The sequence below is a fragment of the Ambystoma mexicanum genome, chromosome 3p (genome assembly GCF_040938575.1).
Source record: "Ambystoma mexicanum isolate Mex_15411 chromosome 3p, UKY_AmexF1_1, whole genome shotgun sequence".
NCBI classification, from domain to species: domain Eukaryota; kingdom Metazoa; phylum Chordata; class Amphibia; order Caudata; family Ambystomatidae; genus Ambystoma; species Ambystoma mexicanum.
Genome location: NC_090925.1, coordinates 1,056,963,327 through 1,056,986,227, shown reverse-complemented (window position 1 = coordinate 1,056,986,227; position 22,901 = coordinate 1,056,963,327). Strand labels below are relative to the sequence as shown.

General features: G+C 42.3%; 1 protein-coding gene across 2 annotated transcripts in view; it reads right to left on the bottom strand.

Annotated features, from left to right (window-relative positions):
- The window catches only part of CPEB4 (cytoplasmic polyadenylation element binding protein 4), a 714,680-nt gene that overhangs the window by 6,136 nt on the left and 685,643 nt on the right, over positions 1 to 22,901 (bottom strand). The gene's annotated exons all lie outside the window — the stretch shown is intronic.

Genomic DNA, 22,901 nt, shown 5'->3' with positions numbered 1-22,901 from the left:
CGAATATATTGATCCTCCTGATCAAATGCATATCCACAAGCGGCCTGGTATGAGTGTGACTGGGCATCAATTAATTTTATTCTGGTCGCACCCACCTGTACCGTTCGGTATGGACAAAGAAAATCTCATGAACACATTTTCTATTGAACAGAAAGAACTTAAACTGGAATTTTCCATAAGCACAAAGCATAAGAAGCAGACACAATCTTATTACCCTGGTAGGCTGCTAGAGGCGGGTTTACAGAAATCCTGCAAAAAATCTGATTAAATTGACAAAAGGCCCCTGTGAAGTGCTTCAGAAAAGCTGGTATGCGATTGCACAAAAAGAACGTGAAGTCTTGGGGCGGTAGTGTATGAATGCAATTATTACTTTAAGTGCACAATATAAAGCATTCCTTCTGGGAAAACAGTTGTGGTTCATTTTGAAATTTCAAATTACTGTGGAAAAGGAGGGATAGATGAGTGCAGATTACCACTAAACATTAATCGTTCATATATATAAAAAGGTGGTGTCTTTCAAGAATGGAATTCTAGGCCAGTTTCTCTTACAATGCATTTGCCCAAAGCCCCTGCAGCTGGTAAGTACTGGTTAACAGCGTTTGTTGAATGCTGTATTTTTTTGTTTTGTGTGCATGCATTTCCTCCCTCCTTCGCTTTCCTCTCTATTTGTTGTACCTTCCTCCACATCCCTCCCCAGATTCCCCATTGGTCTGTGTGTAGGCACACATGACCAGAAAGCCATCTTCTGAAGCAGTCACAGGGTAGCCAGCTAAGGGCTACGGCAAAGGGCAGCTCCTACCCTATGTATGCCTCTGTTCGCTCATGAGACCAAACGCCAGGAGACACAACCTACCAGCAACATTGTAAGTAAAACTCTTCCCACAGTCCGAGCTACTGTTTTTTAGTTCATAAACCCATGCTTACTACCATGCCACATTTCAGGTGACCAAAGACATCAAAATACCTTGCTTTGCTTCTCAATGCAGACATTACACGGCAGTAGTTAGCCTTATACTGCATTTAGCTATGACTCTGAATTTAGCCTGTATTGCATCTAGCTGTGATGTTGAACTTGGCCTATATCACATTGTTTTGAGCTGAGATTTTGAACTTAGCCTGTATTGCATCTAGCTGTGATTTTGAACTTCGCCTTACACTGCATCCATCTGTAAATCTCATTTGCAGCGCTAGATTGTTTGCTAATTGTTTGCTAATTGAACACTTGCATATACCATGCCAACTAACTTTACAAACACCACTCAATACACACAGCGCAACACCTCATCCATTAGAGTGCGCAGCTTTCATATACTTTGCACAACACCTCAACCACTAGAAAGCAGCTATCCCTCATGACTGATTTTCAGGATAGCTGTACACATAATGTCTGCGTCACAGAACTTGCAGAACCTCTGTCATTAATTAGAATGCAGCTATCCCCCACCATAAAATTCAGTCTAGCTGCAGACATTATCTCTTGCATACTCTCCATACTTGCTCTGCACCCCCTCACATGCCTGCTCAACATGGGTGACTAGCAGGGACTTGGCCACCCTCAACTACATTAGTATTGGCTAAAATGCACACACGCATTCGATAACTGATAAAATATTCCCATACTTGGACCTCTAACAATCAAGAACGCTCAACCTACAGCGGGTTCAGACCATACCAATGGTGAAAAGCGGTATACAAATACCCATTCCATTACAAATAAAACAATTTAAATCACAGAAGGAGGAGTTCAGGAAGACTTTGATTAGCTTAGTTCAAGCAATATTCATATCTCACAGTAACTCCCTTAAAGCAGTCCCAAAAGCAACAAAAGTCAGAGTTGTAGTCTGCACTGCAAACAAAATGCTGGAAGCTGAAACACTGATCATGAGACTTATTTATGCATCCATCCAAATTCTGCTTCGTGCAAAGATTAGACACAAATACATATGTCTTTCTTGTGCTCCTGGAATGGCAGTTCAAGCTGTGTAATGTGACTACTCATATATGGCCTGTACATTATGCAACTTTTGCAAGCTTCGCATATCCTTGTTGCGCCCTGCTACTCCCGGGTCTGGTGCGCCTTATAAATGTAATAAACAAACAAACAAGCTTTAAAAGTATGCAAAATAACCTTATAGGAACATTCCACTCTTCCAGAGCTCCCAAACTTTTAGGGTCTATACAAGTGGGATTGCGTTTGGTGGCAAAGGTTTTACCTGGGAAAGGCTGCAAGATGATGTAGCCAACTGTTGCTAAATTCTTCGTTTCCACCAGAAATACAAGAGGGCTTTTGAGTTGAAGTGCATGCCAATGCAGGGTGGCAATTTGGTTTACGTGATGGAAACAACAAACCCTCACTGTTCATGCAGTATATAGACTTATGTATGCTGGCCTACCATTCCATGGAAAGTCGAAAACCAGGAAAACGTCCTGAAGGGCTGCAAAAACCATCTGTCTAGCCCAATCTTTTACTGTAGGCCATGGATCTCCGAGTCTTGCCAAACCCCGATGCGTGTACAGAAAATCCTCAAGCCTCAGGATAACAAATGATCAAACCTCAAGAAATGTACCTTAAAAGATCTGCAGCAAAAGCTGTATACATAAGCAGCTTCTCAAGCCGGGGCTTGAGAAAGTAACAAATTCCATTATCATTATATCCCATACAATATGTAGTTACACTGAACTGGGCAAACCATGGCCTTAGTGAGGTGGAACACCTGGCCGTGTTGACAGATCTTTCTTTGGACTTCCTTTGTCTTTGTAAATTTCCACAAACTCTGACTCCGCCATCCTTCCAAGTTAATAAGCTAATGCACACAGATCTACAAAGGCACAGGGATATGGAGCGTTACCCAGTGTGCTAGCTAACCGACCACCAAAAAGAACCTTCTAAAGTAGTGAACACTGTCTTCCATTGTAAGGTCTGGAACATAACTCATCTAAAACGAAAGGCAGGTTAGAAAAACATTTCTAATTGCAGGCAAAGGCAAATTGTATCCTTCAATAGTTCAAACAGTTGATCTTTGTGGGAAGTGGACAAACTTGAGCATTTGATTATGTTTTTCTTTGGCCATTAATCATCACGCCTAATTGTAGACAATGCTAAAATATGCAAAAATACATATTCCAAGTGGTTTATACATGGATACATGCGCGCACACAAACCACAACCATTACTTATTTACCCAGCAATAATCAATCATTCTGTGGCTTTCTCCATCTAGTGATTGGCTCAGAGAATTACCATATTGTTTGTTTAAATTTGAAAAAGCTATGTCGACTGGGTACGGAGGGTTCCTGTCACTCTAGGACAGCCTTGCAACAGTTAATCGTTAATGCCTTTATACATGTATACCTTTCTAACCCAGCAGTCTTACTGTGCTTCTAACGTTTGAAAGATATACTGAAGTCAGCACAACCAGAGGACCCGCGGCAGGAGCAATACTGACTTGGAAAGGTTTATCATACCACATCCACAATAGAGAACTGAAAGAGTTCTGCCTGGGGAGATTTTCAACACATGACACTACTACAAGCCTACCAAGAAGAGGCCACCTGATGTATCACCTGAACAATCTTGGTTTAAAATGCCTTAAGGCATGCCCGGAATATCATCTTTTCTACATACAGCATGATCTTGGAACTGCCAAAGGAAGGGTACAAACAAAATCAACTGAGGAAATAAGGTGGTTTGGGGCACATTGTAGGGCACAGACGTTGGTGCTAACCAATATAAAAAGGCACACATCGAAGATTTTACTAAAGCTACAGGCATCAAATGGAGTTCCGGAATATTCTACCTCTAGTTTAAAGCAGAAAGATACAATTTCTCTTGTAGCTTCATGTTTCTCTCGACTCTCTCAGAACAAGAGAGAAGCTTGAAAAGAATAAATGGATACCTACCCCGTAAACTAAACTACTGCTGAATAAACACCTTTGTTTGCTTAGAGTATGATATTAAATAACAATCATCACTCCTGAAGAAAAGCAATAGACTGCAGCCTGGGACTCTAAACTGGGCGTTAAGAAATAAAGTAGGTTGACATACGCATGCAGTTAAAGGTACTCTAGTGCTTTGTGATAGCATCAAGAGAGGAAGTCAAATGACCCAGTGGTTGGCACAAAAAGCAATTCAACCTATTATGACGAAATGCAAAACTCACAAGTTCCAAAACTAGCACGTTTTTTGTTGCTGTGTTGCTGCAGCCATTAAGGCATTTATTGTGGAGATAAACTACATAAAAAAGAGGAGAAAGAATTCACAAAACAGATCGTGAGCAAATCAAGGTCTACCTGTGAGAGATCAGAGTTCGGCCTACCAGAACCATTTTCAAAGGTTTATGTGAGCTTCAGTTGGTCACTTACACACATTAAATGAAAGGATTTGTTCCCAGGTTATAGTGAAATGTTACAAAGTATTATATGAACATGTACAAAGTACGACAAACTATTGTCCGTGGATAGGGCTTTTGCCAGACGAATGCGACAGGAGAGAACAATACTTAGTGCAGACTTCCTAGTCTACCGTTTCCTTCTGTTCTTGAATTGCATTACCTGGGCAGGAACACACACATACACCATACTTCAATACGGTTCAGAGTACCTGAAAACAGCCAACACACAGGGATAGGACAGCAGTAGAGGGACGTGGTCAATACATTTATACGCAGGAAAGGTCTTGGGCTTCTAAGAGTGTGGATTCATGTATTCCCATTATAAATGTTTACTGTAAGAGTGGCATGGTGTCCAGGCTGGTACCTTTTCAACTTCATAGACTCATCCAGCATAAGGTACCTTTTCTATATCACAGAATACTAAGAAAGAGCAACAAATGTTTTTAGAGAAGGTTGAAAGTAGAAGGAAAAAGTACTTGCTACTAAATGTTTTCTATGGATTCTCCTCCACAGATTCCTCACCTGGAAAGATATACTCCAGTGCCAGCTGTTCTGGGAAAATCTCAGTGGGCCTAGTGCAGCTCAACAATTACCTTCCTGTGCTTCCAGACTATGGGCAGGGTGTCGGTACTCCAAATAGCATGCACTATACCCCCCCTAACTCAGTTTCCCACCTTGCCCCCACCCTCCTGTGATCAGCAGCCAAGGGGATAGGTTTCTTATGGAAAGAGACCAAACCTGGAGACAACCTTGACTCGTCCTCCGTTTTGGCGAGGATCCACAACATTTTTGTTTTTTAAAAAAACTCCTTTTTACTCATTCACAAGAGATTTCAGAAGCAGGGAAGGATGGGAGGGCGATCAGGAATCTGTGGGAGAAAAATCCGTAGACAGCACATTACTGGGAAGACATGTTTCCTTAAGTGGATTGCATCCTCCCACCGATTCTTCAATTGGATAAACTCCCAAAGCAGTACAGCAACCAGTGGCATGCTGAAAGGGCTAAACCAAGACACTTTCTAAAACATGCCTGCCTGTCAACAAATCTAAACGAGTTTGTACAAATGTATAGAGACGCACCGTGTGGAGGCCTGGCAAATGTGTCTCAAAGGTGTTCTTCTTGGCAGAGCCGAGGAAGTGGCTACCTCTCCAGGATAGTGCGCTTGCAACTCCAACGGAACATCCTTTCCAGCTTTCTCTTTGCACTCAGCTATGCACAACACAATTCAATGTCATGTCTGCTTGTAACCTAACCACCCAACCTTGCCCGAGTGAAAGCTATAAAATGAATAGTCTCCATGAAAAACTCCTGTTATGGCCACATAATAATTCCGCTCCTCCTTCGGGTCCAACCCATGGAGCCGCCGCTCTTTTTTTGAGGCATGAGGCAGTGGAAAAAGCAGGTAGTTCAATCATTTGGTTAACAAGAAGGAATAAGTTACTTATCTGTAACTGCGGTTCTCCAGCATTGGTATCTTTCATAGATTCACATGCTGTGAATATTCCCCGTCAGGTTGGGAATACTCAGTAACCAAGCAGTTTAAAGTTCGACTGAAAACTATCAGTCACTTTTGTGCTCTACTAGTCATTTTGGGTCATTCTGCCCACAGCCAAAGGGACATCACCCTTAACTCCTCCCCTGTCAGCCATCTTCAGATTTGGCAAGCGCACGTGAGTGACAGTAAGAGCCAAAAGACTAGCAATGCGGGGTAGGTGGGAGGGTTGCACGTGAATCTATGAAAGACCCCAAGGCTGGAGGACCGGAGTTACAGGTAAGTAACTTATTCCTGCTCCAGCATTGTATCTTTCATAGATTCACATGCTGTTAATAGGCTGTCCGGTCATTTGGTCAACAGAAAATTGGTCGACAAATGGTCGAATTTTTTTTTTATCTTTATATATATTTTTCAGGTTTTCGCTTAGGAAAAAAAGGGTTTTTAAGCAAAAAAAAGGGGGCTGGGGGTGGACCCCGCCCCCCAAAAAAAATGTGAAACTACCCAAAAAAAAATAATTCGACCATTTGTCTTTCGACCAAATTGTGTCGACCAGTTGTCCTGTCGACCTTTTTTTTTCGGCCAAATGACCGGTAACCGTTAATAGATTACAAAGCAGTATTATAACAATACATATGGGCGGAGGCAAGCTCCCAGCTTAACTTACCACTAGGTTCTGCAGAACAGACTGGCCGACTCTAGACTTCTGCGGATTCTGTTGACACAGTAGCACTTGGTGAATGTATGCACCGATCTCCAGGTGGCTGCACTGCAGATGTCAGGCAACGGAATTCCAGAGAGGAAGGCAGTGATTGCAGCTACTGCCCTGGTGGAGTGCACCCTGGGCCTGCCGGGAAGCATCCTGACGGCCTGTTGATGGCAGAATGAGATACAAGCTGCAATCCATTTTTAAATGGAGGGCTTTGAGAGAGCCTTTCCGGGGTTAGACGGTCCACATGAAACAGACAGTTGGTCCGTTGTACAGAATGACTTAGTACATTTCACATAGTACTTGAGCGCATGCGCCACCTCCATTGTGCGCAAGGCTCGTTCCGCTGGAGATGCTGTGCCAAAGAATACAGGCAAAACCACCTGCTGATTGAGATGGAAAGATGGCACCTTATGCATAAACTTCAAAAAGGGCGGTTTTGAGGGATTTCACCCACTCGTCTGGCCAAAGCTATGGCCACCAAGAACTGTAAGGATATTTGACATGTTACAGCACAGAGTACAGCACTACTGCACAAGTAGCATTACAGCACTACTGCACAAGTAGCATTTTTTTTTTTGCAGCACCACCACAAGGGTGCGGTGCATTGCTATATGGGTTAGCAGATTAACAAGGAAAGACAGACTATTCAGTCAAAAAACGATTTTAACATATAAGATGCAAAGCTATTTTTACAGTTAAAAGCACACGTGTTCATTTAAAAATGCACACTATTTTTCACCTGAAATGCCTATATTGCTAGAGACACATTTGAAAATTAACAGCTAACATATTAACCATTAACCTGACTAATAAAACCTTATTTTAATATAACTCACTAATAAAATGTGTTCTCTACTGCAGAATTAGGCATACTTTGAAAACCAGTTAAATGAGTGTGCAGATTTTTCCTCTCTTCTCTGCCTGATTATCCGTGTTGTTGTGCACAGTAACTGCAGGAGGAAGGAAGTCAGATTTGCAACAATTGCAAATGTATAAGCGAAGCTATTGTTTAAAAGTAGGAGGATGAGAGATGATGGATTTCATTGGAACACGTCATAAAGAGGGCTGAGAGGAAAGTTTTAGTGGGCAGTAGCAGGGAAAAAGACAGGCAGACATCTTTCTGCACTACTGGGGAGAAGACCTGGCTGTGGGGGTGTCCTGCTGCAGTCGAGACTGGGGAAAGCTGAAAGAATTACCTTTCCACTGGCAGAGGCAGTCCTATCTGAAAAAGCTGAGAATTCCAGGCAATGACCCCGGCTTGAGAAGGCAAGCGTTCCTTTTTATTGGAGTTACGCCAAGAGAGCCACATTCACAGAGAGAAGAATCTGAACAGATAAGGTAATTACCTAACTGGGGGAGCTGTGTGTGTGCACGAAAGTATGCAGTCAGTTTAGAAAAATGAAAGTCCCGTGCGTGTCTTAATCAAGTGCTAATGTTGCAATTTAAGTTCTGTTCTCCGCCACTATAATTGCAGTGTGTCATTGAAAATGCTTTGATTGTTCCCTTTTATTGCTGTAAAGAATGAGATTATGTCTAAATGCAAATTTTATAATACAGAAAATATTTAAAAACAGACGGGTGGTTTATTTTCTATTTACCATTACAATGCCAATGATGTGGGGAGATTTTTAAACAGTGCAATGGTCATTTTAAGACAGATGTGTGTATGTCAGAATCAGTATGAATAATTGTGAGTGACTGTAGTATAACTTGTTGGAGGTACATGAGCCAACGGGAAGAGAGACTCTCTGAACATAGCTCCCTACCGTATATAAGGTAGTGGAAATTACCACAAGACTACCACATATAGCTCTCTGTCGTAAATAAGTCAGTGAGTTTGCCCATGGTGGCGCACCAACACTATCCCTGGAAATTGTGGTTTCCCTAGAATGCAGGTCTGAGGTCTCTCTAGTGATCACACGAAAAATCTAAGCGAAGATAAGGGATTCTGGACATTGGGGCCACAAATAAAACAAGGGAATTATGCTCACAAAAATACCACCAACCACGTATACCAAATATGCAGGTCTGGGTGCTGAAATAATGCATGTCCATTGTATTATTGTTGCACATGGCCAAATCTGAATACAAAGAGTGATTATTGCTAAGTTATTTCTCGGCGGTAATAAAATACCGTCAGGCCCCAAATCTCCACAAAATACCCTACATATTTATGGTGCGTTGCAGGCCGGGAAAGTGATCATAGAGTACCTACTGGGCGTGGCAAGCGTGTCTCACACTGCCATTTGCACATTAAAGGGAACCCATTTTATAATAGCAGTGTGCCACTAAAAACGAATTTCAGAATGTCACAAAGGGAAACCACATTCTCAGATCTAGTGCAATATTTAGAGGCAAAGTTATTTGCACATGGGAATTGGTCTTCGAACAGTACCTTAGAATGGAGTAACCGCATTCAGGGTGAGGTGCAGAAAGAAAAACTAGACAATATTTTTGCAGAAGGCAGCATAATTCAGGTCTGCCTTACAAGATTATTGAATGCAGCCGATAAAAGTGCAGAGAAAGACTGTTTAATACGGCTATGCGGCAAAATATGGTTTATTTTAAACAAGTCACTGCGAATGCAAGAGAATGATACTCAGCTAATTAACAGGTTAAAGACTGAATTAGATGGGGCAAGTAAAAATCAGGAAATGTTGAGAGCAGAATTGGATGTATGCCAAAAAGACATGCAATTAAAATGCAGAGACTTTGATACTCAGTTATCCAAAAGCAAGAAACAATTTGAAGATAGTGAGCAAGAATTGACACACTTAAAAGCCTTAGTGGATCACATTAGGCAGGATAAAGATGAGGTTGTTTCAGAAATGCAGATTTTACAAAAAGAACATTGCGAAAAAGAAGGTGATCTCCAGAGTGTAGAACAAGAAATGATTAAAATGATTCAAGAAAGAGACAAGAGAAATAAAGAGTTCAATGAATGCCAAATGCAAATGTGCGATATGCAGGAGGCAATTAATAAAATGAGTGATGAAAATAATTATTTGCATGATGAAGCCAACAGACTCCTTAAAAAGTGTAAAGACTTAGAACAGCAAATGTGCATTCCCAGGTCACAGGAGAGGCGGCAGGGTACCACATTCAATGGAGTGGAGGTGAATTCTAGCTCTGCCCAAAGAGCTAGTGCCCCAGTGACTGGGCCGGTGACTGAACTTGGTTGCAGCGCCCTTGGGGGATTTGATACTCCCATTGGGGGCAGCCACCAATCTCATACACCTGAAAACAGGATTGAATCACAAAATAGTGCAATTCCATGCATTGCAACAAGTAGCCCCATAAAAATAATGAAATCCATTAAAGCCCTGATCAAACCATTTAAAAAGGGAGGTGAATGCTGCATTGAGGATCACTTAGAAGCGGTGCATGACATTTTTAAAGCGCTCCAGATACCTAAGGAACAGTACAGACAATATTTTCATTTAACTTTAGATGCCCCGACGGCCAGCATCATAAGGGGATTAAATGAACAGCAGAATATGACATGGCTGGAGTTTGAAAAAGAAATTAGGCGCCATTTTTCTCCTTTTCAGTCATTGCAGGAGGCAAAGAAAGTTGCGTACACTATTACTGCTGGACCTAATACATCACCTCGCCAATTTTTACAAGACTTAAAAAGAGCATTCTCTCGCTTTGATGTATCTTTTGACTCAAATTCCAATGAGTTTAAAACCGCATACTTCTATGGGCTACAGAAAGACATTATATCCCAATTGGTCCGTGAATTTGACCGTGACAAGTCCCTTGAATGGATTGTACATCAAAGCACCAAGCTATATGAGGTACTCTATTGTCAGGGTAGAGAAAGTGATAAAATGAAAGATACTAGGCCTAAATCTAAAGAACCCTCAGCCACAGTAATGGAAATCAGGTCAGCCAAAATGTCCCTTGAGTCTGCTCAAAGCCAAGGTAAAAATAATGTGACACCTGAACAAAGGGGTAATCAACAAAGATCGCCATTTACTGTACCAATGTTCCAATCACATGATCCTAGTAATAGAGAGAGCTACATCAGCCCTAGATATTTAGGAGATAGACCCCGGGTAAGATACCGGTCTGATATGGCAGGTATGAACAATAACCAGAGACAAAATCAAGATCAAAGAAATGATGGTCCCTACCAGTCATTGGGGACACAGAGCAGATTTGATCCCAGCACCATGATATATGGTAATCAGGATAGGCCCCGATATGTGGATCGATTTACTGATAATGGAAATCAACATAGGGGCCAGTACCCACAATCTGAGAGACAGGACATGAGGCAAAACGTGAACTACAGTCCACGCCAGTACAATGATTCCCCACCAGGGGATTATAATCAAAGGATGGGTGCAACCCGCTCCCCTCCACAAATGAATCAAGAGTTCAGAAACCATCCCAACCGGTATCAATCACCTGAGAGGTATCAGAATAGATCCAATCAGGGGGAAAACAACCAATATCGACCTAGGCCACAGAAAGAGGATCCTAGAGAGGTGGAAAGGTTCCAATGCCTTGAGGCCCAAGTGAAAATGTTAGCTGAGCAAATAGGAAAGCTCTATACAGCGCAAAAACAACCTTCCAAAGAGGGGGCTGATGGCCATAGCAATGACCGGGGGGCTTCCGAAAAGTGACTAAGTACTCATGATAACTGCAGTGTCAAAATGACAGATTGCTCTGATATAATTTTGCATAACGACTCTGAGATGTCTAATGGATTAAAAATGAAAGTACCAGTAAATGAAATTGTGACAGAAAGTGCAAATACTTCTAAAAAAGAGGTACGGTTTAACTTAGAGCTAAATAAAACAGTAAAGGTTTGCACAAATGAAAAAGAAACATTAGGAATTCCAAAAGAACAAAGGGACAGATTTAAGAAAATTGACTCATGCATGGGGAATACCAGTGAACAGGGAGTAAGTGGGGATGCCATAGCTCCTTCCCTGGGCAAGCAAAACAATTACCAAACACAGACAGAAAAAGGAAATACTCACAAGGAGGGTACAAGTCAATCACCTGAAAAATTCTTTGAGCCACATATTTTTGAAGAGGCTGAAAGGGCTGGTATTACACTAAATGATCACAAATGCACAGAATTAAAAAATGACAAATTGCTGAATGATGTTGTGACACATGTTCAGTTGGAAGGTTGTAATGTGGTCTCTGATGTTACCCAGATGGATGGGCGAACGGTGGCCACACTCCAAAAAACCTCTGAACATGGAGAAATGAATAAAATATCTCGCACAGAAATGGGTAAAAAGGAGGGAAAAATGTCTTTTCATTTACCAATATGCTTAGCCAAAAGTGAAAAAGGCCTGAGAAAGGTGAGCCCTGAAATCAGTAAGAATTCACATTTCTTATGTGTATTAGAGGAAGTTGAGGACAGATATTATGCACCCATCACTGTAGAAGAAAAATGCCACACCTTTGCTATGATTGACACTGGCGCACAGGCCACAATTATGTCCAAGGAGCTGGTAAAGAGTATCAATGAAGGGAGGCCTCCACAGAGTCAGATCACAGTGAAGGCAAATAAAGGCCCAGTGCATAACTTTAATGGGGAGGAGGTGCCCATCATAGGTGTAACTGAGGTTGACATAAAAATAGGAAAGCACAGAATGAAACAAGAGGTATTGATCACATCTATTAGTGAAATTCCATTTCTGATGGGGACAGATTGCCTGAAAAGATTGTCTCCTCTCATAGATGGGGTGAATGGAGTGCTGTGGTCCTTAACCAAAAAACCATTGAGGCCTAAGAAACTAAAATCACAAAACAGCAATATAAAAGAATGTCACACCGTTGCCAAAACAAAGGATGCTGTGGAGGTATATCTACAGAATAGCTGCATACCTAGTGTCACTGTTATATTAAGGTGTCAAGACAAAGATCAGGGCGACAATGAAAAACTACCTGTACAAATATACTTGGACCCAAGGAAAGATTGGCAGACTGCCATAGACGAACACACATTACGTTTCTATTTAAAAGAGAATACATGCAAACAGAATATTGTTCCTAAAACAGATTCAGAAAAACACATTACCACTCTGGCAGAGATACACATGGAAGATGAGCAACCATGGGTTCACGCTGGTATAAATGATTATCTTAAAACAATAAAAGCCACTTTAGCGCTTGAACATGAAAGGAGTTTCATTAATGAGAAATTGTTGCAAAAAATTATGGAGAGGGAAGAAATCCCGAAATTTAGGATTAAAAACCAATATGTTTCTGGGTTGGACAGTCCAAACTTTGAAAACCGAATTACAGGCAGATGCATGCTTAAAATTAGCATTGGGCAGAAAGCAATTTACCATAATGTATGGATAGTGAGTGGAGCACAAAATGAATTTTACATGGGCAATGACATCATGCACAGAATGTGTATGGTGTTAGATTTCCTTAATCAAAAAATATGGTCACGCCTAGGTGGGCCGGCGCCTGAATTTGAAGACAAAAGAAGGGCTTATCATTGTGCACAACTAGTTCCTTATGCAGTCGAATTACAGATGAGGAAAAATACTATTGTTCCTGCATTTACAAAACAGTTTGCAATAACACTGAAATGCAAAAATGGACAGCAGATGAAAGGCTCTGATGCATTTGTATGCCTGAATGAATCCATAAAACAGCAAGGCCTGGATTATGAATACATTCCATTGGTAGACATTGGTGAGGGATCTGTAAAAATCATGGTGAATAATAAAGGTTGTCAGGATATTCATTTAGAGGAAAACTCCCCATTAGGAATGGCCATACAAAAATCACATTATACGGCAGATTTAAATAACATGGTGATTGGGAATATTCCTGAAAAATATGTAGATGCCAAGGGCGAGTTGCCAGAACACCTGGACTCTCAGCCCAAAGGAATGTTTAAAATTCATTCTGTGTATCCTTATGATTCAAATGAGACAGTGTGCTGCCATCAAGAGGATTGCATAATATTTAATTTAAATGAAAATGAAACAGGAAATCAGCCCATTGAAGTGGAAGCTGATATGCCAAAATATTTGAAAGTGGCAGCTCTACAAAAAGACACAGCCACACAGTTAGAGGAAAGCGCTGAGATTCCTTTACCAGAAGAGTTTCCAGAATTTTCCAGAATGGTAGAAGAGCAGATCTCCTTAGCGGATGCATGTAACAGCGATGAGGATCGACGCACTCTGAGGGAAATATTTATGGAGTTTAAGGATGTATTTGCAAAAGATGCTTATGATTGTGGTTTAACTGATTTACATGTGGCCACACTACCAGAAGGTTGTAGCAGAAATCCAGTGTTTGTACGCCAGTATAGACTACCGCTGGCATGTTTAGAATCATTGGCAGAGATTATTCAAAATTTGGAATCACGGGGAATAATTAGGCCCATTCATAGCACATCCAATACGCCTATTTTAGGTGTGTTAAAGCCAAATGGTCAATGGCGGCTGTGTGCAGACTTAAGAGAGTTAAATAAAAGAGTACCAGTATCTAGATGGCCACTACCATTCATTGATCAGGGCCTAGCTCAGATACATGGTTCAAATGTATTTACCACGTTAGATCTCACATCTGGATATTGGTGTGTGCCATTGGCAGAGGAGATACAACACCTATTTTCCTTTACATTTGACAGGACTCAATATGCCTGGCTTAGAGCTCCGTTCGGGTACATCAATAGTGGGAGTGAATTTGGCATATTTTTGAGAAAGGCCATGCCGGATGCAGCGGAAAGAGGGACAATAGTTTATGTGGATGATGTCTTGATAAAAAATGAAAACCTTAAAAGCCATTTTGATGAAATAAGACATGTGCTTGGCCAATTGCAGAAAGCAGGCGCCAAAGTATCTTTGCAAAAAGCACAATGGTGCAAGAAAAAAGTGAACTTTCTAGGGCATGAAGTGACTGAACATGGGCTAAATCCACAAAGGAAGAAAATAGAGGCCATACAAAGATTAAAAGATCCTAAAAATGTGAAAGGAGTAAAAAGTTTATTAGGGATGACAGGCTATAACAGAAAGTTCATTGAGAATTATGCAGAAATCACTCAACCATTGACTAAACTGCTTAAACTAAATACTCCCTGGAGATGGGAAAGAGAGCAGTCTGATGCAGTGGCTAGATTGAAGGAATGTCTTGTAAAGGCACCATGTTTAGCATACCCCATAAAGAACAGGGATTTCTTTATAGAAATAGGCTTTTCTGAACATTGTATGTCAGCAGTGTTATCACAAAAACACGATTTGAATCACAAAACCATTGCATATGCAAGTAAGGCATTTTCCCAAGTTGAAATGAAATTTAATGAATGCGAAAAGGCCCTATTAACCACTGTGTGGGCGCTACAACATTTCCGCCCCATTGTTCAGGGAGAAAAGGTGATTATTGAGACAAATCATCAACCTTTGCAATTTTTAGAGAGTAAAAGAATTAGATCAGGCAATCTAGCGCAATCCAGAATCACTTCATGGACGCTGGCATTACAAGGTTTTCCCGTAGAAGTAAGATATGGACAAAATAAAAAGAGCCCAATTGCTCAAGGGTTAGCTGACTTACATGACTGTGCAGCTGAACAAATACCAAATGAAATGGAAGTGGAAGCTAGTTTGCAGGAATTTGAACAATCACCACACAAAGCTTTTGATGAAAAAACATGCAAGGATTTGCCAACTGTATATGTGGATGGTTGTGCTTTTCACATTGAAAATGACAGTAATAAACAATTAGTGGCAGGAATAGGAAATGTCTGGTTGAAATGTGAAGGCGTTCCTAGTATAGGGATGAGGATTGGAGATAGGAGCAGTCAGGTGGCGGAATTGGCAGCCATCTATAAAGCAATTGCTACTGCAGTTGATAAAAAGTTCAGTGAAATTGTCCTGGTGACTGATTCTGACTATGCACGGAATAGCTTTGTGGAGTATTTGCCTGGTTGGAAAGCAAGAGGCATGGTTACATACAACAAAAAGCCACTTAAACATGGAAAAATGATACAAGCCATAGACAAATTGGTGTCAGAAAATAATTTAACAATATACTGGAGAAAAATTCGTGGGCATTTAAAAACACCAGGAGAGGATAAGGAGGGAAATGATAAGGCAGACCATCTGGCTAAGATTGGGGCTGTGATGGGAGAATTACTACCTATTGATTATTTAATGGGTGAAATACAAATTGATGCAGTCACACGTTCTAAAGCACCAAAGGAGGTAGATCAACCGGTGGTGCAGTGGAGTCATGACACGCCAGACCAAGATTTGATTGAGGCACAAAAGAATGATCAAATTTTGGGAATCTATTATAATCATTTGATAGATCCTGAACAAAATCCTTTAACAGAAAATGATTGTATGGGAAAAGAAGAGTTGAGGGTGTTATTAAAGAACAAAACACGAATTAGATTACAGGATGGACTCATGATTAGAGAGTCCATAACAGGGCAAATACAGTGGGTAGTACCCCTTTCATTCAGAGGACTAATGCTACACCATGCACACGATGCCATAACTGCAGGCCATAGAGGTTCACAAAAGACATTAGAAATACTAAAAGATTATGCTTACTGGCCACATATGTCCCAAGATGTGGAATTATATACTAGAGGATGTCTAGTATGCGCCCAATTTAAACCTGCTTCACCAATGCATAGAGCACCATTGATGAAAAGAGGCCTAACTCTCCCATGGTCAGATTTGCAAATAGACTATGTAGGTCCTTTAAAAAGGTCAAGCAGGGGACACCGCTATATTTTGAGTGTGGTATGTTTGATGTCAAAGTGGATTGAGTGCATTCCCGCACCAGATTGTAGTGCGCAAACAGCAGCCACATTGCTGGTGAACCATGTGTTCTCAAGGTTTGGGTTGCCACAAAGAATTGAGTCAGACAGAGGAAGTCATTTCACAAGTACTCTAATGAGTAAGGTATGGCAAATACTAGGTGTGAAAAGGAAACTACATATCGCATATCGGGCGGCGTCTTCAGGTACAGTTGAAAGAAGCAATAGGTCTGTTGTGGACATTTTAAAGAAATTTGTGGCAGAAGCAGGTTCCAGCTGGGATTTGCGTTTACCATTGGTTCTGATGGCAATCAGGTCGACTCCTGCCAAAGCAACAGGTGTTAGCCCCCATGAGGTATTAACAGGTAGGAAAATGGTGTTACCACAACACCTACTATACAGAACACATGAGCAAACTCTAGTGAGTGCATCCACAGTTCATGAATATATTGATGAACTGAGGAGGCATTTGCAACACGCATTTGCTTTTGTGCAGAGAAATCTGGAAAGAGCTGCTGACAGTGCTAAGTCATATTATGACAAAAAGACATCAGTAAAGGAATACAATGTAGGGGATCAGGTGTACAAATTTCATTTTGGAAAAAGTAAACAGAAAAATTCTAAATTTCTGGCAGCCTGGCAGGGGCCATTCCGAATTATAGATAAAGTCTCTCCTGTAGTGTATAAAATTTTGAAAAATGAAGGTGAAACAGCAATAGAGCAGTTTGTCCATGTAAATCAAATCAAACCATGCCATCCCAGACATGAGATCAGGCAGCTTGAGCATGTGGAAACGGATAGAGTCCCTTGAGAAAATAAATGGGTGTGATCAGGAGGCAGTGACAAAGAAGTTAAAAAAAAGTTGATTGTTATGATGGCACATAAACACTGTAATATATGTGAAAATATATAATATAAATAAATAAATAAATAAATAAATAAATAAATGCACATATAACGGAAGCTCGTGGTTGGTGTGCAGAGAGAAAGTGTATTAAATATTGAATGCTGTTTTATATGTGTTTGTTTTCTTTTAACTTGTGTTTAATTTCAGAAAAAAGAAAAAAAAAAACGAAGTATTTTTACCAAGCATGTTTTATTTTTGGCAAAAGGATGAAGTTAGTATTGTGCTATGTACTTAATCTGTTTATTTTCTATTTTGATTTAGACGATTAACATTATTTGATCGGAGGTTCCGGGATCAGAGGCCACGGGAGACGATGGAGTCCTGGAGTCCCCTGGATGAAGACCAAAAGATGCCTGCCTCCAGGTGGAGGTGAAGACAAAATAACCGGAATGCCAAAAGAGATGACTACTGTGGATTCAAGATTGCCAAGATGAAAGAGTACTCGAATGAACCGAATAACATCGCTGGCCGGGACATACCAAAAGAGACAAAGCAAAAGTTCCGGCATATGAAGTTCCACGTATTTATTATTTTAATTATTTATTTTAACTTGTTATATTACTTATTTGTTTTAGTTAGTTGTTTTATTTCATTGTTTTTAATTGACTTGGAAAATTTAAACTTAAAGTAATGCCACTTCCACTGAGAAGGCAAATGTGGAACATTTTATGAACTGATGGACTCAGATGAAATGTTAATTGCAAATTTTCATTGATGCACATGAATATTCATTTTGTTGGATTGCTATATTGTAAAAAAAAAATAGAACAAGTTGTTTTTAGGAATTGGCTTGGATTATAGCCAAGTTCTAAAAACAAAAGGAGGGTATATGTAAGGATATTTGACATGTTACAGCACAGAGTACAGCACTACTGCACAAGTAGCATTACAGCACTACTGCACAAGTAGCATTTTTTTTTTTGCAGCACCACCACAAGGGTGCGGTGCATTGCTATATGGGTTAGCAGATTAACAAGGAAAGACAGACTATTCAGTCAAAAAACGATTTTAACATATAAGATGCAAAGCTATTTTTACAGTTAAAAGCACACGTGTTCATTTAAAAATGCACACTATTTTTCACCTGAAATGCCTATATTGCTAGAGACACATTTGAAAATTAACAGCTAACATATTAACCATTAACCTGACTAATAAAACCTTATTTTAATATAACTCACTAATAAAATGTGTTCTCTACTGCAGAATTAGGCATACTTTGAAAACCAGTTAAATGAGTGTGCAGATTTTTCCTCTCTTCTCTGCCTGATTATCCGTGTTGTTGTGCACAGTAACTGCAGGAGGAAGGAAGTCAGATTTGCAACAATTGCAAATGTATAAGCGAAGCTATTGTTTAAAAGTAGGAGGATGAGAGATGATGGATTTCATTGGAACACGTCATAAAGAGGGCTGAGAGGAAAGTTTTAGTGGGCAGTAGCAGGGAAAAAGACAGGCAGACATCTTTCTGCACTACTGGGGAGAAGACCTGGCTGTGGGGGTGTCCTGCTGCAGTCGAGACTGGGGAAAGCTGAAAGAATTACCTTTCCACTGGCAGAGGCAGTCCTATCTGAAAAAGCTGAGAATTCCAGGCAATGACCCCGGCTTGAGAAGGCAAGCGTTCCTTTTTATTGGAGTTACGCCAAGAGAGCCACATTCACAGAGAGAAGAATCTGAACAGATAAGGTAATTACCTAACTGGGGGAGCTGTGTGTGTGCACGAAAGTATGCAGTCAGTTTAGAAAAATGAAAGTCCCGTGCGTGTCTTAATCAAGTGCTAATGTTGCAATTTAAGTTCTGTTCTCCGCCACTATAATTGCAGTGTGTCATTGAAAATGCTTTGATTGTTCCCTTTTATTGCTGTAAAGAATGAGATTATGTCTAAATGCAAATTTTATAATACAGAAAATATTTAAAAACAGACGGGTGGTTTATTTTCTATTTACCATTACAATGCCAATGATGTGGGGAGATTTTTAAACAGTGCAATGGTCATTTTAAGACAGATGTGTGTATGTCAGAATCAGTATGAATAATTGTGAGTGACTGTAGTATAACTTGTTGGAGGTACATGAGCCAACGGGAAGAGAGACTCTCTGAACATAGCTCCCTACCGTATATAAGGTAGTGGAAATTACCACAAGACTACCACATATAGCTCTCTGTCGTAAATAAGTCAGTGAGTTTGCCCATGGTGGCGCACCAACACTATCCCTGGAAATTGTGGTTTCCCTAGAATGCAGGTCTGAGGTCTCTCTAGTGATCACACGAAAAATCTAAGCGAAGATAAGGGATTCTGGACATTGGGGCCACAAATAAAACAAGGGAATTATGCTCACAAAAATACCACCAACCACGTATACCAAATATGCAGGTCTGGGTGCTGAAATAATGCATGTCCATTGTATTATTGTTGCACATGGCCAAATCTGAATACAAAGAGTGATTATTGCTAAGTTATTTCTCGGCGGTAATAAAATACCGTCAGGCCCCAAATCTCCACAAAATACCCTACAGAACGCTGTTCATGAGCCTAGCGAGTAGCACATTTAGCTCTCAGGCAGGCCCGGGGCGACAGACAGGTGAAAAAAGACCAGAACAGCCCACGCAAGTACTCCTTCCCTAGCTGGTGGGACCACACGGATGGAACCCCTGCAGACGGTTGTACCCGGAGATTGTCGCCAGGTGCACCTTGATGGAAGCATGCGTTAAGCCAGACTGAGCCAGGGACAACAGATAAGGCAACAGATCCTCAGGCCGGAAGGTCTGAGGCTGCAGTTGATGGTTTGTACACGATACTTGAAAACGTCTCCATCTGCTCTTGTAGCACTACAAGGTGGATGGCGCCCTAACCCCGGCCAGAACATCCTGGCAATCTTGCGGAAGGGACAGGGCCCCGAACTCTGAGAACACAGGAGCCAGGCCGTCGGAGTGAGAGGCTGGGCCGTGGTGCAGCACTCCCTCTCGATTCTTGGACAGGAGCGATTGGTGCAGGGGTAACTTGCTCATCCTCTTTGCCCTCTCGTCAGTTGCGCTGTAGTACCAAAACTGTCTCAGCCACGCAGTGACCACTAATATCAGTTTGCACCGATGCAGTCGGAAGGTGTGTAGGACTCGAGGCACCAGAGGGATTGGGAGCAATTCATACAGAGACTTTCCTTCCCATGGAAACGCAAAGGCGTTCCCCAAGCTCTCCTGATGGGAGAAGCGGCTGGCAAAGGTTTTGCAGAGACTTTTGTCATAGGTGACAAAAAGGTCTATCTCCGAGTGCCCCACGTCTGAAACAACAGAACCGGTGAAGCTGGTCGTTGTGCAGTTCCCACTCGTATCACGAGTGCAACTCCTTGCTGAGGGAGTCCGCCTGTGTTCTGAATCCCTGGTAGATGAAAGGGGATGGGAAACATGTCGTGCTGTAGACCCCAATGCCACAGGGCTTGGGCCTCACTTGAAAGATGTGTGGGATCTCACTCCTTGAATACAGACATAAAACATGGATGTTGTGTTGTCAGTGTAAATCTGCACCACCTTCCCCTTCAGGGACCAGGAAATTGTCCATAGTTCCAGCAGGTTGATGTGCTGGCTCTTTTCCTCCTCCGACCAAAGGCCTCTGGGTGTGTTGGTCTTGACAGTGGGCACCCCAGCCCTACAGTGATGCATAGTCGTGGTGGTGGCCTGATGGTCCGGCAACCTGAAGGAGGCACCCTGCACCAGATGTTCCCTCACCGATCAAGGCTCCACCTGAAACCCAGTGTCACGGTAATGCGATCCTCCCAGTACCCTGAGGGTTGGATCCGGTGGGCATCGAGGAATTCCTGCACCGGCCGCATGTGTAATCGGCAGTCGGTGATCAACGGGAAGCATGATAAGATCCCCAGAAGGGATTTGTAGTTGCAGACTGGTGTTACCTGGACACCGTCGAGACCATGCACCTTTAGCAGAAGAGCCGCCACCCTTTCGTCCGAGGGCCTGCCAGTGCAGATTTGGGTGTCGAGTCTTGCTCTGAGACAGAGTGCCTGTTGCGATGGGACCAGGCACGACTTTGGGAAGTTGATGGAGAAACCCAACTGCTGTAGAGACTGGATGGTTGTGTTGCCTTGTGCCAGTGGACAGGAGGGGGCTCTCACCAAGCAGTCGTCCAAATAAGATTAGAATTGTTGCAGTGATCCTTTTCCTTACCAGGAAGTAGCGTGAACAGACTCCTGTGGCTAGTTTGTCCTTTGGCACCTTCTCCATTGCACCCTTCAGCTGCAGAGATTGTACTTCCTGTAGCAAGAGGTGCTGCAACGATTCTGATTTGTGTGCAGGAGGAAGGTCCTATGGATAGTCCTCAAACTACAGCAAGTGGTCCTGCTTGAGGAGGGATAGCACCCATTTGTTGGTTGTGATGTGTGCCCATTTGTCGACGAACCTAGACGGTTGTCCTCCCACCAGAGTGCTGAAGCGGGAGGGCTTGGCCCTGGGCTGGTCATGTCGGTTTGCCAGACTGGCCCCTAGATTAGGAGGAGCCACGGCATCGTTGCGAACTCCTGTAGGACTGGGACTGGTTTCTGTACTGGTCCCCTGATGAGTACGGGATCTTGTAAGAGAAGGAAGACTGGTACGTGGAGTGGTTATGCTGCAAAGTTCTGCCATAACGCCCTTTTCCTGAATGAAAGATCTGGCGCATTTGCTGTAGTGTGCCCAAGGAGCCAGCAGTGTCTTTGAACTGTGAGGGTTCATCCACTTTACCAAAAGGGTCAGGACCATCAAAGGGCATATCAACGACCCTGGACTGGACATCAGGTCGAAAATCTGTGGCCTTGAGCCAACCCTGCCTGCGTAGGACCACTCCATTTCCAAGCTGGCGAAAACCAGAATTGGCGATGTCCATAGAGACCGTGATGCATGGTCTGGCACTAACTCGCCCTCATGGAAGTTGTTGATGGTTTCCTGTTTCTTGTCCTCTGGCAGTAACTCTAGCAGGGGACCCAACTTGTACCACAGCGTGTGATGATAATGTGCACCTATGGCCATTGCATTTGCCGCCTTGATAGTCATGGCTGCAATGATAATGATCTTACCAAAGGCGTCAAAGCGTTTGCTTTCTTTGTCTGGAGGGACAGAGCAGGATGACTATGGATTAGCAGACCTTTTTCTGGCAGCAGCAGAGACAACAGAGTCTGGCGTGGGTTGAGTGCGGAGGCAGGCTGCAGCTTTCTGTGGGGTTCTGTACATTTTGTCGAACCAGTCTTTTTTAGCCAGGGCAGTTGCGGGATGCGCCAGGGTGACCAGGCCCTCTTCCCCGACGTCTTTCTACAGAGGGATGGACATGACAGACTTTCTGAGCTGCTCTCTGCACTGGTACAACGCTTATTTTGCTGCTCTTCCGGTGTAAGGCCAAACATCTTGGCCGCCCTGGACATGAGCCCATGGAAGGCCCCTACCTCCCTAAGTGGATTCTCATCTGGTTGCCCCAACCCCTGCGATGAAATAGTCAAATTCATCAGTGTGGGAAAAACCACGTCCTCCAACTTGTTGGGATCTGTGTCTGTCCACGTATCAGATAGCCTTTGCTGTACTGATAGGTGTTCACCCCTTCTGGGGGGGGCAAGGGATGTCAGCCACTTCCCTGGAGGGCCCAGGGACATCTGCGGGAGGTCGCC